Source organism: Dryas octopetala, chromosome 4, assembly GCF_963921425.1.
Source record: "Dryas octopetala chromosome 4, drDryOcto1.1, whole genome shotgun sequence".
Lineage (NCBI taxonomy): Eukaryota > Viridiplantae > Streptophyta > Magnoliopsida > Rosales > Rosaceae > Dryas > Dryas octopetala.
Genome location: NC_141369.1, coordinates 6,710,599 through 6,727,698, shown reverse-complemented (window position 1 = coordinate 6,727,698; position 17,100 = coordinate 6,710,599). Strand labels below are relative to the sequence as shown.

Below are 17,100 nucleotides of genomic sequence, written 5' to 3'. Positions count from 1 at the left end.
TAACTAATCATGTCTGAGATTTTGGTTTATCATTAGAAATTTTAGATCTTAATTGGATTACAGGTAGTTTACAATTTTAGGATTTGAAATATTCAATAACTTAGTTTACAATAACGAGGTTAATTTTTATTTATGGAAAATTTTGACAAAAGGCCTCGACTTTTACCCATTTTCTCAGTTGAGGATGCGACATTCAAAGTGTTCCAATTAAGAATTCCTAGTTTACTTAAGTACCAATCAAAGACTTTCCGTCAATTCCGTTATAACCGTCGTTTAAAATTGTTCATGTGACCCACACGTGACCAATTTGTGGGGGAAAAATCTTAGTAAAAGGCCTTGACTTTTATCCTTTATCTCAGTTGAGGATGCGATATTCAAAGTGTTCTAATTAAGGACTCCTAATTTACTTAGGTATTAATTGGACTTTTCGTCAATTCAGTCATGAACGCTATTTAAAATTAGTCATGTGACCTGCACATGACCAATTTGTGGGGGTAAAAACATCTTTTTAATCATTGTTAAAAAAGAGAAATACAAAAATTCAAAGAATTGAGAAAATTAATTAAAAAAAATTGGGAGGGACTAGGGAGGATGTAGAACCCTCCCCACCACCGACCCTCCTCACCCATACCTGCACGTTGAGAATGGAATGGATGACGTTGAGGTTGACGAGGTTCGGTTAGAGCTCGAGAGCGTCGGCGAGGATCTTGTTCTTCTGGAGGTCTTTGTGAGTTCGATTTTGGAGTCGACCAAGTCGAGAGAGAGAGAGAGAGAGAGAGAGAGAGAGAGAGAGAGAGAGAGAGAGAGAGAGAGAGAGAAGAGGCGAGTTACAAGCGCATGAGGATGGGGTAGTTGTCGGCCGGTGGCCGAAGAGGGGAATGAAGGTGGGGGTGGGGGTGGGGGTGGGGGTGGGAGGGTTATGCATCTTCTACCCCCTCTTTTTTATTTTTATTATTTTTTTTAATTCTAGTAGTGATATTTTTTTATAATTTTTTTTTCCAAGAGAAAAAACAATTTTGCTCCCACAAATTTGTCATATGCTGGTTACGTGACCAATTTTAAATGGCATTTATAACTGAATTGACAAAAAGTCTTTAATTGGCACTTAAGTAAACTATGAATCCTTCATTGGAATACTTTGAATGTCACATTCTCAACTAAAACAAGGGATAAAAATCGAGACATTTTGCTAAGATTTTGCCCCTACAACTTGGTCACATATGGGTCACGTGACCAATTTTAAACGACGATTATGAGGGAATAGATGAAAAGTCCTTGATTAGTACTTAAGTAAACTAGGAATCCTTAATTAGAACACTTTGAATATCAAATCCTCAATTGAGAAAATAAGTAAAAGTTGAGATTTTTTGCTAAAATTTGCCCTTTTATTTATTACTTTAAGCGCCAAAAAAATTGCATGCACCACCCTATCTTGTATAAAAAATTTGAAAAATTATATAAAAAGTGAACATATTAGACAAGTAACATTCTTTTATCTCTTCTCCCCAACCTTGTGTGTTTCGGTCTTTCACCTTCGGATTATATGACCGATCAAAGTGAATACAATTATCAATTTACACCAAATTGATAGGGTCAAACCTACAAACTGTCAGACTATCTGAGTATAAGGATAAATATGTTGGTTAGAACTTAGAACTATGAATAAGAAAGATGAAAATAAATTCAGAATAAACAAGGACAAAAGCCTAATTTATCCTAAAAAATACATCATAGTCCACATTATATGGAGCTCAATAGGGTCAGACCTACAACATAGCAGACGAGCAAAACAAATCGTGTGATGAAATTGATCACTCTAAAAAATTGGCTTCTGCTAACCAGCAAGTTACAAACAAAGAATAAAACATCTAAATTTACATCTCTTTGCTGCAACTTGATCATGTTTCTAGATAAATAATAGACAAATGTTTCTATCACCTCTGCCCTTGTTTGTTTGGCTGGTATTCCAATGGAATTGTCATGCACAAACGTAAACATCATCCTATGGCCAGAAAAATTAATCGGATAAATATGAATCTCAACAAAAATTTTCTCAGCACCTTGATGGTTCTCATTCTGGTGCAATAAGTTATAAAAATCTTCCTATAAGCAGCAGCTGATGATCCTCGTGACATGAATTAGCCAAGACATGGATGAACCCACTAACAAACTCGTTAACTTGTTTCAATCTATCTAAGCCACATAGAAACTCTTCAGTACCAAAAAGCAATTTTCTGGCATAATCCTGCATCTACCTCAAGCTGTTTTCACCTTACATGAGGGAGGTCGTCGAAATAAACTAATTAGATCATCAAGACCCTGCCAAAGAGCAGCATTAGAGAATCAGAAAATTCAGATTTCTGCTCTATTCCATTTAAACTACCATAACAAGTATGATGAGAATGGGATAATCAAAATTTGATGCTTTCATATTATAAGGATTAGGAGCAATACCCTAGTTGTGTTGACAAGAAAACTGAAGAGCATTATCAAATATGATCCCAGCACTAGAAGCAACAGCAAGTCGAATGTAACACTAGCAACCTGAAATAACATGGTTGAACTGATTACCTTTTAAGCCAAGAAAAACTGATGAGTAACTAAAAACAAATGACACAAATATATGACACAATTCCTGAACCCTTCTATCTCCATGTCCTTTCTATGGCAGTTCAAACATAAAAAAAATTTGAAGAGAAACTTGTTTAAGCTTGACCGTTATAATAATTAGAGAACCTAGATATACCCAGGTTACAAATAATATAGAACATTTAAATAAAAAAGTTGTAATTACACATTGCCTTGAAAGTATATTGAACCAAGAATTTTGTAATTACTAAAGGACATTGATATAAGAGCTAGAGATGGAATGGTTAAACTAGAAAAGTAGCAAGTATAAGAAATCAATATAAAATAACACAAAATTGGTACCTTTTACTTTTTTTTCTAATACACAATGAATACCTGATATACGTTTAGGCTAGCCCTAGTTGAATCATAGAAAGTGAACATCCCATCAAGCACCTCATGTTGCACATTAACCTCATCTGTATGATCTTCCAATTCCTGTCAACAATAATATATAATCTGAAAAGTCAGAAACAAATACCAATGAAATGGGAAAGAGAGAAGATTTATTCTTTTAAGAGGCAAGTTGATTTGATGTTTCCTCTCTGACCATAAGGTCCCCCCCCCCCCCCCCTTCCTCCCCCGGTTTCTCTTTTGTTGCTTATCCCATTGTATATAGCACAGAATACCCTACCCGACCTACAATTGGCTGCCTGAAGTGGGTGCTGCCCTTCCCCAGTTTCCTAAACTATGAATACCTGGGAGCAAGTTGGCATGCTTGCAGTTTCACCATATGCCACACATGAAGTCTAAATTTAGGTATTTGATTTCAGAAAAAGTAAGTCATTCAAATTTAAGAAGACCCAAAAATTCTATATCAAATATATTGCATAATCGGGTTGTTACAATCACAAAAATGCAATCTATTAAGCCAACAAAGTATCATTGACAAACTTTTAAAGATTGAATGCGGAACATTTGCCATCAATAGAGAAGCAGTAGATGCTTCCAACCTATTTTCAACTCAGTAACTTAGTTCTTTTTCATAAATTAAGAAAAGTAGAGAACATAAATGTATATATTTAATAGTACAAAAGTTTAGCGTATTATTAAGCGAATGCAATTGCAAATACAGAGGAATAAACCATAAAATGTATCGAAAATATGAAAATTATAAAAACCTTTTTCAATGCCAAGATAAATGGGTCACTCTTTGATAAAATGGCGCCACTCGAGTTGTTTGTGACAATAGATCCAACCATGATTTTATGTAAGAAGGATTAACTGCTAAACTACTGTTGTCTGCAAAGATTTGAACGTTCTTTCCTTCATGACCATAGATATGCCTCTGCATACAATAGAAGAAAAGACTGCATTAGAGATTATAAACAATTAAGGTCAGCATTCAACTATTTCTAACCCATTCAGTAACTTTTCTGGTTAACCATATTCAATTCTATGAGGACATATTTTAGCAATTCATATTTCAGAATACATTGTTACACACTTCATGTTCAAGAAAGTATTGCCATATCAAAGTTGTTTTGATAATGAACATAAATTAATTGTTCACATGAATACACAACACATTTAAGTCATAAATTCTTCTAATTCCTATATCCAAGGACATGGAAGTAACCAAGCTTAGCTCCATTTACAGTGTAAATGAAAGAACAAGTTTCTAAATAACATGTTGACAGTTTCTAAATGACATGATACCCAAGTTTCCACTACGATCTGACCCAAAAAAAAAAAAAAAGGTTTCGACTTCAATAAATCAAGTCACCCAAAGTTTTTGAGGCACACACCGTTGATCCAGATAGACTTCATCATGCCTCTCCAGACCATCAGTCTAATTGTCAAATATATTGAATGTTAACAGGCAGAATATTTTACAAAAATCTCTCATCCTATAGAAGCTTTAGGTTTTCTCTAAAACATTGGTAAACGCTGTATCTCCTTACATTAACTTGCAAGAAAAAAATAATAGTACAGTTAAATTGACGGTATACAAACTAAAAACTGAGTTAATGCTTACAGAGATAAGTCTTAGAACTAAGAAGAGAATCATATAACAAAAACAGGCTAACGATTAATTTCCAGATAAATCAACCTTACCGCAAGGCTCTCAGCAACTAACTTGACACTTTTGATGATTGCAGTTTCACTCAAAAAAAGCCTGCAAAAAAACCAACATCTCAGCTAAAGAATATTATAATAAGAGGACCAGCAGCAAGAGAAGTGGATTTAAGAAAACAGAACCTGCCATCAACCAGACTTCCAGAGCTCTCTAACAGTTCAGGAGAGACAGGGAGTTCAGAAAGGGTGGCAGCAGTAACTCTCAGCCGTGAGAACTGTTCATGCTCCCAAGCAACCTACAGCAAGTAAAATGGTTTATCGCCTGGTATAAACAGTAGAATATAGGAGTGCACTGAAAGCACATCAAATTTATAGCAATGAAGGAATAGTAACTAGGAAAAAAAAACCAAACAGAGATTAAAGAAAGGTACATCCTGATTGATTTACAAGCTCACAGAAAACACAAACTAGGTAGATTCCTGTTTAGTTGCAGCACCAAGAAGTTGAGAACAAACCAACAAACTGTCTACATAAGGTTTGACCTCAACATAGGCTGAACCAGTAAAATATGATAGAGGAGTTGTTTTTGTGGATGATATATAAAGATGAAAATAATGAAAATAGATTAAGCCACAATGAACCCCATGCATAACAGAATAATCAGTTTGATTATTCTAGTGCTGATATTTGGGTAAAAACTTCTTTTCTTATTTTATCAAGTTGTCACATTTTTCATAAAACTTCGTTATATGAATTGTGATATACTTTTATGGTATTGAGTTCTGATAAATTTCCCTGCCCAAGCCAGCAGTGAAAATGAGTGTGGACATCATAAGTTCCCTTGGTACACGATTTGCAATCAACCTAGCAACCAGGTTTGCAAAAACAAGTACATAGCCTAGACAAATCAATGCAAAATAATAGTTTTAACGTTCCAAAGAATAAAGTGGATAACAAAAAAAAAAATTCATAGTTTGAGGCATTAAGTATTGAACTTAACCATCAGAATTTAGAAACATTAGCTTCATATATTGCATTTTGGAATATAAAACATCCAGTCACATTACTGAACTTGTCACCACATGACAATTTAGAAAATAATGAACGCTGAATTATGATATTTGATATTCAGTTCCAAAAATTAGAATTCATCAGCAGATAAATTCATTTCCAAATGAACAGAAATTTGTTTTGTATTTAGGTTCAGATAGTATGTTATTGAATAAAATATGAATAGCTAAGTTTAAAGAGAAAATAACAAAATGCAATAAAGCATGGCCAAACAGATCTATAAGACATACCATGGAGTAGTGCAGGCTAATACAGGATATGTATAATGCCTGTGAGTAGTATTGTCTGAGACCTTTGCATTTTCCTGAATCCCCCAAACAATTTACGAATAACTGATAATGAAATTTTCAATTTCGCACTGATACAAAAGAAGAATAATTGATCATGAAGTTTTCTGTTTGGCTGCTAAGAAATCTAGCAGGCTCTTGAAGACAAAGAAAATGATGTCTGTTGAGCAATTTGTCAGGCTTTAGATCACTATATCACCAAAAAGCATGAAGAATTAATTAAAATAGGCTGCAACTTTTCATTCCCACAAAATTTTCAGTTAACGAAGAGTACAAAAATAATCTGACTCTGTTACATAAGGCAATAGAGGAGTATAAGACTTGTAGTTGATGCCTTCATCTTCCAGTGAACACTTCACTAAACCTCAAGTATGAGGAAAAAGGTCCATGCCTTGCGAGTCTAACAGATCTGTCAATTTACCAGCGCTCTCTTGGCCGACCATCTGGCAACACTGGAACAAGCGCCTGTCCATCATTCTTAGTCGATTTGTCTTCCTGTTCAATTGGTTTGCTCACTCCAATGTTCAATGTTTTCCCATCTTCGTTGAAATCTGGGGGTGTATCATCATCTTCATCACTCCAATCATCTACGTCATCATCTTCGTCATCGTCAAAGCCATCATCACTCATAAAGTTATCAGTATCAGACCATTCCTCTCCCTCCTCTATAGTTCCATCTTTCTCCTCATCAGTTACATCTACACCATCTACCTCACTTTTGGGAGCACCTCTTTTAGGATACCGAGGAACAGCAATTATAGATCGAAGCTTCTCCTTTATGATCAACAAACGATCCTTGTCTATCAAATGAGAATCACGATATGCTTCCCTAAGGAAAACTGAGTCCCTATCTCCTTTCAAGGATACGTAAAACATATCAGGATGCCTTATCAGCATGCCCCTCACCTGCTGAGAGAATCTAAACTCTTCTCGAAAATGAGTAAGGTGATCCACAAGAGTTCTCTTCTCTATAGTAAGGCTCAAAATCTCATGAACAACCGCACAAGCATGTTTCTCTTTCTCGATTGTGCCTGACCTCAGCCCCGAGAAATCAGAGTAAGGGGATATATAAGGAATGTCTCTAAACAGGCATATCCTCCTCATCTCGCCCTTAGAAAGATTAAGTCCTCTTGGTAGCTTTAGTCTATTGAACTTGAGAGGCCTATCTATAATCAAATCCTTCTCTTCTAATTCTCTAGCTTGATTTTCCTCTTCAGCTAACTCAGCAGCTGAAACTGCAAGCTCAGGATCCCAAAGAGTTAATTCTAATGCTGGACCTCTCTCAGTTGCAACAACTTTAAAGTATTGTGGGTATCGATGACAAATTGTGTCACGAAATTCTAAAGGAAGCCCTAAATCATTCCTCAAATGGGCAATCTTCTCCAATAAAATCAGCTTATCCAATGACATCATCAGCAATTTCCTCAGCTTCACAACCAACAGGTCTTCCATCTCATTCCTAACCTTCAACTCTTCGAGATAAATCCGTTCTGCTTCCGGGGTCAATTTAAATTGCAACGAGTAAACTCCTTCTTCAACAATCTCAAACACTGCCGGAAATTTCTTTAATAATGCAATAAATCGCCGCTTTTTCTTCAGACCCAGCTCTCTTCTATACCTACCTAACTCTCTAAGTGACATAGTTCTTTCAGGTTGGCACACTAAAATTTTTCTTATCTTCAAAACCAACTTCAACTTCTTATCCCTTTGAATCACGTTGTCAAAGGGAAGTTCTTTCCTTCTCTTCACAGCAGACCTTATTGGCCCAAATGGGACACGAGTTTTTATCAGATTACCCAAAGTAACATCTCTCTCATGTAAAACCACACTCTTGCCCCAAAATTGTGACTTTTCTGGAAGTATATTTGAGAGTGACAAATGGGTTCTCACAAATTGTTGGGGTTTTTGATGAAAAGAAGATTTGTATGACAAAAAGAAGGGTAAGGAAGTGGACGGCGAGGCCTTGGTTGAAGAAAACAAGAGCATTGGTTCCATTTTGACGTGTCTAAAACAAAAACAAAAAACAAAAAAGAAACCCACAAATTAGGTTGTTACCTTCTTAGATTGGCGATGGGTGACTGGGTGGTGAGACAGAGAGACAGATAGAGGGAGGCGACGGTGGTGAGACTGAGAGAGGGAGGCGACGGCAAGAGAGAGAGAGCTGGAACCGATGGAGGCGCAGGCGCAGGGAACCGCAGAGAGAGGGAGGCGACTGCGAGTGTGTGTGTTTTTTTTTTTGGATTACACGGGAGGGGGAAGGTTCGAACCCGGGTGTGTAGAGACGAGCTATTGTCTTCGGCCAATTAGGCCAACCTCATTTCACGAGTGCGACAGTTTTAAGGGTGAGTTGAGTTGGGTGTTTTAACTATTTTAGTTTTACCTATTGTGAATTTAGGGTATAAAGTTATAAACTATAAACTTTAAATTTTACGGGTTTAAAAAAACTAAAGGAGACTTAAAGTCTAATTCATTTTATGAGTTTTTCTTAGACTAAAATCGATAGTAATTTAGAATTTTTAATCAAATCCTTTTACTTTTCTTCTTTAACGACTTTATATTAGATTTTAACTTTGAAATTTTGTACAGAGAATCCACTCTACACCCTAAAAGAAGAAATACCCTTCAAATCAAGGGAAAACTTTATTATAAATTAAAAGTATTTTTTTATAAATTAAAAATATTTTATTATGAATTAAAAATATTTCTTATAAATTAAAAGAACTTTATTATAAATTAAAAAGATTTTTTTTTTTATAAATTTTAAAACACCTTCAGTTTCTATCCAAAAACTGTTTTTCTAAATGACTCAAGCCTAATTATCTCAAAAATTAATAAACTAATTAAAAATTTTAAAAAATATAAATTATAATATAAGTTTATCTTATAACTTTATAAACTAGTAAAGTATAGTTATAATATATTATATGAGAAAAACTTGTGATAGAGAGTATCTTGCCACCTCATCTTAAGTGGCACAACCATCCACTTAAAATCTAACACTTGTTCAAATTTAATTACCACTTTTATTTCGATTTCTCCTTAAACTCAAAAAACCCATTTTTTTGTAAAAATTTAAAAATATTCTTAATTCACCTTTGATAAAATTACATAAAAAACTAAAAGAATTGAAAGAAAAAACAAAAACCAACAACCCCTAATTTCTTTGAAAACCTAATTTGGGAATTGGGATTTCCGGATTGAGAGAGATGAATCAATGAAAACTTGGAGAGGATGTGAGAAGGAGAATGCCCAAATTGAAATTTGATAGAGAGAATCAAACCTAAAGATAGAAGATGGAGTAGACAATTACACAAGGGACTGAAGGAGAGGAAAGAAAGAAAGAGAGAGAGAGAGAGAGAGAGCACAAAAACGACATTTTTCCTACTTTCTAGAATTGAAACATTGTATTTTGTTTAACAACAAAGTTTAGGGCTGCCCATCGGTTAGATCGGATCGGTAAATGATCTTACCGATTCGATTACCGAAAATTTCGGTAATTCAATTTCGATGTCGATTTCAGAAATCGATTTTTTCGGTATTTGGTATTTTCAGATCCTTCCATTTTTGGTATTAATCACAAAACACAATCAGTCTCTTAATGCCTTGCAGTTCCAAATCCCACACAAGTACACAACAAAAAAATCATTAATCAAAACAAGAGCTACCTACTGTTCTAGATCGGTGACTGAGTTGGGTAAGGATCATGAGGTAGATCGAGAGTTTGAGAGATGAGAGATGGAATAGTGAGAGTCTGAGAGAGGGAGCCGTCGACATCTCTGGCTTCAATTCGCCGTCGTGGCTGATTGGATGGAGAATCTGAGCACACCATCGTGCTCAGGACGTCGAGATGAAGAAAACTTGGGTGGTGGGAAGCCTCGACGTCGCCGAGAAGGGAAGTCAACGCCGGCGAAAATACCGAATTTTGGGTTCGGGTTCTGGTTTTCGGTTGAATTATGGGCAATCAACGGCCATGCGGAGAGAAAGGAGGGAAGATGAAGCTTTTGGGACTGGTCTTGTCGCCATCGGCCGCCAGACGAGAGAGTTCTCGTTAGAGAAAGTGATTGGCGCATGGATAGGGAATAGAGAGAAGAAGAAAAAAAAATGAAAAGAAAAAGTGAAAAAACTGAGAAAATGAGGAAGAGAGAGTCACGGGGGGGACAAGGGTGGGTGGGCATGAAAAAATAGAGAGGAAAGAAAAAAAAAAGAAAGGAAAGCTAGAAAAAGAAGAAAAAAAATTGGGTTGGGCAATTGGGATTTGGATTGGGGTTTTGTTTTGTTGTTTTAATTTATGTAATACATTTCTATATAAATAAATAATTAAAAATACTGTAAACCCTAATATAAACTATAGTATAAGACTATAATACCATAATACTAAACCCTAATATATGAACTATAATACCATATGTTATATGTTATATATGTTACATATATAAATTATAGTATTATAGTGTTATAGTATTATATACTATAGTCTTATAGTCTTATAGTGTTATAGTATTATAAACTATATACTATCAAATATATATAAGTTTATAATATCAAACTATAGTAACTACTAAGTACTAACTAGTTTATAACTTTATAACTTTATATATAACTATATATATTATATACATAAACAAGTTAGGTATATATAACATTATATAGTAATTAATAAATAATAATAATAATAGACTTAGTGTATAGGGTTTAGAGTTTAGAAATTAGAATTGTATGCTTAATTAGGTTTTAAGTTTTAAGTTTTAATTATAGTGTACAGGATATTTAATAGAGTTTAGTGTATTTAACTTTTAAGTTTTAAGTTTAGGATATAGGGTAAAGTGTATTGACTATAGAGAATATACTATATAAGATAAAGTGTCTAAACCTATAAGTTATAACTAAAAGTCTAAAACTATATACTAATTAGTAATTTTGTTATATAAGGTATAAGTATAACTAAAATTATATACTAAAACATTATTATATAAGTAGTTTATACTTTATACTATATACTATATAAAGTTAGTAAAGTTATAAACTATATATTTGTATAAACTATACGGTATTATAAACTATATACTATATAAACTATATACTAAGCATATTAATATAATAATAATACATATAAATATATATAACCATATACTGATATAATAACCATATTAAATTATTAATGTAATAATATTACATATAGATATATATAACTAAATTTCAGTAATTGTTTTAGATTTTTCGGTATACATTTTGGTTTTTTGGTAATAATCGATTCGGTTGCTTTCGGTCATAATTTTCGGTAATCGGTCGATTTACCAACTTTTTTCGATTTTTACCAAAACCAAACCAACTTTTCGGTAATTCTTTGGTTTCGAATTTTTGATTTTCGACTTGTTAAAATTGATTTATGAAACCAAAAAATTTTGATTAGTAGTCGATCGGTTCGATAAATACTAAACCAATGGGCAACCCTAACAAAGTTATATGACTTTTGATATTCTAATTAAAAATTAAAATATAAATAATTTTTATAGTTTTTATATTTAGTTAAATTGGGCCTCTTAAGAAGTTGGGCCTTTTTTCAATGTTGATAGCCTGATACTTCCACAAAGTTTTATTTCAAAGATTTTTTTATATAATATTGTGATCATGATTCCTGCAAAATTAAATGAACAAGAACACATGTACAAAATAAATGTATTGTATTTAATATTTAGGGTTGCAAATTCTGATTTTCGTTCTTTACAAGTAAAGATTCCTCTAATTAGATCTCCAAGGTTTGATCTTGATTTAAGGGTGATGAACACTTGATCTTAAATAAGACATGTTGTGAAAGAGCCGACACTTGAGTAGGCTTGATGGCTTTCTCACAAATTTGATGAAGTGTAGAGAGAGTTTCTAAGTCTTCTGGGTGTTTTCTTTGGCCAAAAGATGATAGATCCCTCTTCCGTTGTAAAGTCGTGTATTATAGGCGTTGCAGGCTCTTGATTGACCTTGATTTGGGCCTTTGGTCTGAGCCCATGTAATTTAATTTTTAAATTGGCCCAAGAAGATTTAATTACCATGATTCGCAAATTTGCAAATCAATTTGATTAAATTTAGATCAAAGCCCATCAATTTAATTTAATTGACAAGGCCCACAGAATATTTTCATGTGTTACCTTTGGGGACCCATTTTGTTGGAGTAGTCACACACCACGTGTCGTAATTTTATAGGTCACGTAGTTTTTGTAGGTTTGATTTTGACCGGTCAAAATTTGATTTATTGACCACCCAACAAATGTTCGTGATTTTTATCACTGAAGTTTATGTGTCTACAAATGCCTTCACTTCAAGGTGCGTTGTAGACTCGTACTTGTCAAGTGTAGGAAACGTAGCTTGAAGTCGCTTGTTTTCGGGTGCACATTTTTTATTATTTATTTTTTTTACCAACCTCTTTCATAAAGAATTGATATATGAAAACATTTTTTCTCATTTCGTGCAAGTTGTTGACGACCTTGATTTGGCAATCCTTTTTTTTTTTTTTTCCTTGATTGGCAATTGATGAGTTTACTTGGAATTCTTGCAACAGGCGATATATCATATCATTGTGCCCATCCTTGTACTCACTATTAAGGAGTCTAATGGATCAAAATTGGGCAAGTCATAATTTGTGAGATCCTTACTCTTTTAATTACCTCCAGCACTTAGTTCAAGTAAGGCACTAAATATATGATAAATGTGTAAGAATCTCATGTATTAAATACAATGGACTAAAACAAGCAATACTTGCATTGTAATCCATTCACCCGAAAGATTGGGATCCAAGCAAATAATCATCACCCCATAATTCCTCGTCTTAACCTATAAGAATATGATAGCAGATGACATAGTGCCTCAATCACAAGCAAACGTTTGTTATCTGTAAGGGTAGTCGCCACTTTGATCATTTAATCAAAGGGAATTCTTTTTGGTTTTTTTGCTGCCAGTGCAAACTACTCAAGACTCAAGTACTTCTTCCTCCACATCACATGGTAAGCAAACCAATTATTGATGAAAGTAACTTTTATCTTCATCATATCATCAAAGTTCATAAAGTATCTTCTTTGACTATGATGTGGTAAGCCAATATTTTAAATTAACCATCTTTTGCTCCCATCTCTTCTTTATATATAACATATATTATATATATATATTGTAGACAATCTCCATAGGCCATTGATACTGATGTAGACCAAGACTTTGCTCTCAGTACTTAAGGAAGCGACTGAGCCACATCGCCCAATGAAATAAAGGTGAGGGAATTGTTCTTGAAGACACTGTATCGCAACCCTCTAACAGCTTAATGACTCACCCCTTTTTTTTAACAGCCTTAATTAGTAAACAAGCAAATCCCAAGACCCGCGAGCCCGATCTACAATGCCCCCCCTCGTATTTACATTAGTGTCATCACCATTGCATATACATAACATAAGGGAATCTGTCATTTTATTGTTATATATATTTATTGACTTACTCCCCTTTTTTAGGTAAGGAAATCATACAACATTGAGCTCTTGACATTTGTGGGCAAATTCTTGAGTGCTTAGGCTTTGCACGTCACTTTGCTGACTTAGCGGAAAACCCCAAGTACCGAGATGTACTTAGAGAGATACACCATACCATCGATTTCACAAGTCTTTGTACACTTAGGCTTTACACTTCACTTCGCTGACTTGGCAGAAAACCCTAAGTGTCTAAATCTCTACTAGAATATCGTGTCGAGCCATCCTTTCCATAGGTCTTTGTTCACTTGGGCTTTACACGTCACTTCGCTGACTTGGAGGAAAACCCCAAGTGTCTAGATCTCCACAAAAAGATTGTGACGGGCTGTCATTTCCATCGGTTTTTGTTCACTTGAGCTTTACATGTCACTTCGCTAACTTGGTGGAAAACCCCAAGTATCTAGATCTGCTCTTCAAGAAGTCTGTTTCACAAGGAGTCCGTTTCACAATGAGATCTTGCAGGTACGCTTCTTGTTTTTTTGACAACTATGAATATTTTTTTTTTTGCGTGCCTAACGTCCATGTGTATTTGTTTTTTTTTTTTTTTCAGCCATAGTACACTTCAGGAGTTTCAAGATGTTTACTCTGACCATTCTTGAAAACAAGGACGACATCATAGAAGAAGGAACCACTTTGACCGTATGCTCGCTACTGATTGACCATCGAGCTTTAGATTTTTCGGCCAAAGATAATCTGCTCCATATGCCTTCTTGGTCCTATACAACATCTCGTGAGGTTACTAATTTTTTAAAATCGTCATCGACAAGTAGGAAGCACATCCCATGTGTCTTATTGTTGATGTTTTCGCATCACACTCGTAGCAACTCATCAGATCGGTTCACATTTCTTGGTGATTGCATACGCATATGAGACATACGATGATGATCAATACTTAGAGCAAGTGGAGAATTTTCATATATTGAAGATTACTGGGACTAGCTTGAAGATGTATTGAGCCGAAATAGAGAATATCTTGATCGCGTGGGGTTTTATGCCTCCCTATTTATGATCGTCATGCTTTTGTAATTCATGCCTTCTGTGAGCATTGGGGTTCTGCTACTAACACTATCTATATTTCTCAAGAAGAGTTCTCCATTTCGCTCTGGGATTTATATAGGATTGCTAGCTTACCTATTGATGAGGATTTCTATGAAAAAGTAGTTCCGAGTGCTGAAGAATGTACTGGAAAGAACAAAGAAGGAGAACTTTTACTTCCTCCTAACTGTCGACACTTATTCTTGGCATATCACAGACTTTGTCGGAAGGTTAACGGGTGTCATGTGGTGAGAGTATCTTCTTGGATAGAATACTGGTACAAAGGACCAACAAAGTACTCTAAGCCACCGAAGAAGAACTCACGAAATAAGACTCAGAAGCCACAAGATGCCGACAATCCGTTAGGGCAGATTAGTGAAGCTCGACACCACACGCTCGAGGAAGAAGAAGTGTTTACAAAATTAGTAGTTTAGACACAGACATAGAATCAACGTATTTGGCTACTTTTTTAAAGTGTTGGTTACGCAAATTTGCCTTTCCCAAAGGTGATGCTGATAAGATTCGACTTGGAGTTTTAAAAGTTGCAAGCAAATGCACAATCATTTGTTCAGCTTAGCCATTCCCGTGTTAGCGAGCATATACTAGGGACTGAATGCATAGTTGATTCCTCTGATCTTAGGAATTGCCTGACTACACTTCTATTTCACTTTGTCTATGGCTGGCTAAGCGAATACTTTGATACTCACTTCATGTTTGAACTGTCTGACATGTCTTTTCCTCGTATGACGAGATTCTCTGGAGAGTATTCTACCAAATATTTTGAGGTTTCAGAGGCCCACACCGTATTTAGTAGCTATGTAGAAGTGTCTATGAATCATCTGGCCACAAAAATTAAGAAACGAGCACGCTTTGTTGATAGAAACTCCATAAGCAATATAGATTCAGGATATTTCATAAGTCTTTGCTATAGCGACCTTTTCTTGCAACATGATAATGATCGAATTATCCAGCCATACAGTCCCCATCGATTTAGCATACAATTCAACTTTGTTCAAGATGTACCTAGGCGACTCAAGGATGACATTCACTTAAGTGCATTGTAGATGGTATACAACTATTGGGCCTCATACACCAAATTGGGCATAAACTCTGAGTTAAATTTACCAACTAAGCATGAGTTTGAAGATTTTTCAATAACACATGACTATGCTATTTGGTGGTTAAAGGTGCACTGTTTTGACTCAACTTAGGCGGTGAAAATCACAATTGTGAACAAATCTCATGTCGTTTTAAAGCCTCAACAACAAAAGAGAGGTGGAGTTTTACAAGATAGAGATGAAGTAAAAGATAGCTCTAGCACCTCTATGTCTCGGACGCAGCGGTCGCTCCTGATTAAAGATATTTCATCCTATCCTACCTCCAACTCTGTGGAAGAAGACGTGCAAGAAGACCTTGGCAAAATCAATCAAAGGAAAAGTGTAACCACCAACTTAAGAGAGCGAAGCGACAATAGTCATGACAGATACTAACTTTAAGCGTCGAAAGACAACCTCAGGTCTTGGTCCTACTTTTGTGATCCAAATGCATGTTTACTCTTGATGAGAATGCATTTTTGGATGGAGTGCCTGATTGTTCACAATCTTTACCACTTGACAAGGTATGCAATTTTGTTTGTTTTAACTTATCTCTGCGCTTATAAATACATAATGCTCTCATGCTCCATTACAGGCTTTTGAAATAGACGGCTTGATTGGCAACATTTTATCAGGAGGACAATTTACCTCCGAACAAGAATCTTTGCACAACCTATAAAGGGCTTACATGCCAACTTAAGTGGTATTGTTCAAATGCCTTTTTTTTTTTTTTTTTTTTTCAATAGGTTGTGACTAATGAGTTGATGCCATTGACTATTTATAGGCACATTTTTTAAACGACATTCGTAAAACCTTGCAAATCAGATAGCTGCCTCCGACATTCTTTTGAGTGGTTCTAACACAGTTGATGTTGACAGGATAATTCGGAAAGCCAACCTTCAAGCAACTTTAGTGATACATGAGAAAATCAAAAGCATCATATTAAAGTCTACTTTAGAGCGGCTTTCACATTTCAAGGCAGAGCTAGATAAGCTCATTGTTGCGGTTAGCAATTTTGGAGTGGATCCTTCACTTCTTAAGGTCAAATCTTAAAAGTCTTATGATAGATGCATCTGCGTACAACTCTGTATGGTCTTCCCATTCTGAAAAGATGACTCCCGAAGTGCATAGACAACATTTAGCAACCACTAAGTCTTGTCTTTTTAGTGTTTTAGCTCTTCAATGAAAGAAGGGCAAAATCGATCGTGAGTCAATATGCAACTCTTTATCCTCTACCAAGGCACGCCAAGAGGATCTAAAAAGGGAACAAGAACAACTGGAGGAACAGATCAATGAACTTAGGAACTATCTCTCGGAGAGTAATGCACAACTCTTGCAAGATTAAGATGAGGTAGCTCGTTTAGAGAAAGAAAAGTCAACTATCGCTGAAGCTCCTGTATTGACTTCTTCAGATAATGAGACTTTGAAGACATTGCAAAACTCACTCGAGCGTCAACGAAATGA

The 17,100-nt window shown here is 35.1% G+C and overlaps 1 pseudogene across 2 annotated transcripts; it reads right to left on the bottom strand.

Annotated features, from left to right (window-relative positions):
• Nucleotides 1-1,659: 1,659 nt before the first annotated feature.
• On the bottom strand, nucleotides 1,660-8,237 carry LOC147286380 (protein WHAT'S THIS FACTOR 1 homolog, chloroplastic pseudogene; annotated as a pseudogene). 2 transcript variants are annotated; one of them, XR_015122100.1, is made up of 7 exons: nucleotides 5,949-8,237; nucleotides 4,831-4,943; nucleotides 4,682-4,747; nucleotides 3,750-3,916; nucleotides 2,965-3,066; nucleotides 2,455-2,544; nucleotides 1,660-2,319 (listed from the first exon to the last, which is right to left on the bottom strand). The product of XR_015122100.1 is annotated as a protein WHAT'S THIS FACTOR 1 homolog, chloroplastic pseudogene, transcript variant X2 (transcript). The 2 variants fall into 2 exon arrangements; XR_015122099.1 differs by having other exon boundaries at nucleotides 4,687-4,747.
• Nucleotides 8,238-17,100: the final 8,863 nt, after the last annotated feature.